The sequence below is a fragment of the Camelina sativa genome, chromosome 15, assembly GCF_000633955.1.
Source record: "Camelina sativa cultivar DH55 chromosome 15, Cs, whole genome shotgun sequence".
NCBI lineage: Eukaryota > Viridiplantae > Streptophyta > Magnoliopsida > Brassicales > Brassicaceae > Camelina > Camelina sativa.
Genome location: NC_025699.1, coordinates 6,486,133 through 6,487,823, shown reverse-complemented (window position 1 = coordinate 6,487,823; position 1,691 = coordinate 6,486,133). Strand labels below are relative to the sequence as shown.

The 1,691-nt window shown below is 36.1% G+C and overlaps 1 protein-coding gene across 2 annotated transcripts in view; it reads left to right on the top strand.

Moving 5' to 3' along the window:
* LOC104745692 (chaperone protein DnaJ-like) overlaps positions 1 to 1,691 on the top strand; it is a 5,630-nt gene continuing 3,939 nt past the window's right edge. Inside the window, exon 1 of one of the 2 annotated variants that reach the window (XM_010467006.2) lies at positions 1 to 301. The gene's annotated coding sequence lies outside the window, so the exon portion shown is untranslated. The remainder of the gene's footprint in view (positions 302 to 1,691) is intronic. The other variant, XM_010467007.2, reaches the window with a different exon arrangement.

The following is a 1,691-nucleotide window of genomic DNA, read 5'->3' as shown; positions in this document are numbered from 1 at the left end:
ATCTAACAAGTGGTAAGAGGTTCTGGAGAGTTCTATTCACATCCTCTGTATCTCTCTCTCTCGTGCAGAGGCAGAGAGAGGTGAGAATACAAACAACATTACAAATTAAAAAATAAACTCTGTTTCTTTTCTCTCCTAATTTCTTCTTTGATCATCTTCTGCAAATACCAAATCTAAACCCTAATCTATTCTTATTCTTTTAGCTTCGAATCTCTTTGGTACCACCACCTAGACCACTCTCTATACATCTCAAGTTCGTTGGCTCTGTTTTCTTAGGGAGTTGAATTCGTCGAAAGTACGAGTTTTTTTTTTAATTTGGGTTTCTGTTTTTTTTGTTGTTGATCTGCTGGGTTTTTGTATTTGGAGGATAAAGTTAATTATGGCGTCGAATAATAACGAGAAAAGCGAGGAGAATTTGTATGCTGTTCTGGGTTTGAAGAAAGAATGTACCACGACGGAGCTCCGTTCTGCTTATAAGAAGCTTGCTCTTGTAAGTTTTTTCTTACTTCTCCGATAAATTTTTGATTTTGATTCTTTGTCTGGATGTATCTAATTTGGTAAAATATTATTTTGATTGTGATTGAGAGAGAACATGATGCATCCTTAGATCGATTTGTTTGATTGTGATTTTGGAGTTTTGGATTAGATGTGTGTGTTTTGGTAAACTGATTGAGAGAAGTTTGGTTTTTTTTTGGAATCAGAGATGGCATCCAGATCGTTGTTCGTCAATGGAGTTTGTAGAAGAAGCAAAGAAGAAATTTCAAGCAATCCAACAAGCTTACTCTGGTAATTTCCACCTGCTTTTTCTCCTAATCTTTTTTTGTCTCTCTTAATTGTTTTGGTTTCTTTAGTGTTACTTTACAAAACAGATGGGGACTGGTTATTGGATACAAGAGATCTTCTATTATTTTCTGGTTCCTTGATATAATCTTTTGATATTGTTTAATGGTTTCTGATTGAGCTTTTCATTTTTATAATGGGCACACACAGTTCTGTCTGACTCCAACAAGAGGTTCCTGTATGATGTTGGAGCTTATAATACTGATGATGATGATGACCAAAACGTAAAGTCCTCTTTTTTTTTAGTTTCTTGTTTTTAAAGATTTTCACTTTCTACCTTTTTTCATAAGATTTATAGATCCAGTCGGGGTTACTTTTTTTCTATTGCATCTGAAGAGCATTGCTCTTGAGGATTTGCATTGATCAGTTTAGTTTGTGTTGGCAAATCTGATGGGAAACGGATCAGGAGTGGCGCCACATGCTTGTTGATAAATGTCTATTTTGATCATATCAATCATGTAATAATAGAAACTTGTTGGTTGTGGATGCAGGGAATGGGAGATTTCTTGAGTGAAATGGCGGCTATGATGAATCAATCTAAACCTAATGTAAGTAACCTGCATTAGTTTCCAATCTATATATTAGACACCGTTGATTGACCTGAGTGATGTTGATATGAGATATTGGTTTGCAGGAGAATGACACAGGGGACGGTTTTGAACAACTACAAGATCTGTTTAATGAGATGTTTCAAGGAGACGCTGCTGCATTCTCATCGTCATCATCATCATCTTGCTCCACTTCAACGTTCACTTCCTCTTGTAGTTTTGGTTTTGATATAGACACGCAGCGGTCATCGTCATTTCAGACAAGTTCAATGGGGATGAATGATCCTTTTGGATTTGACCCGA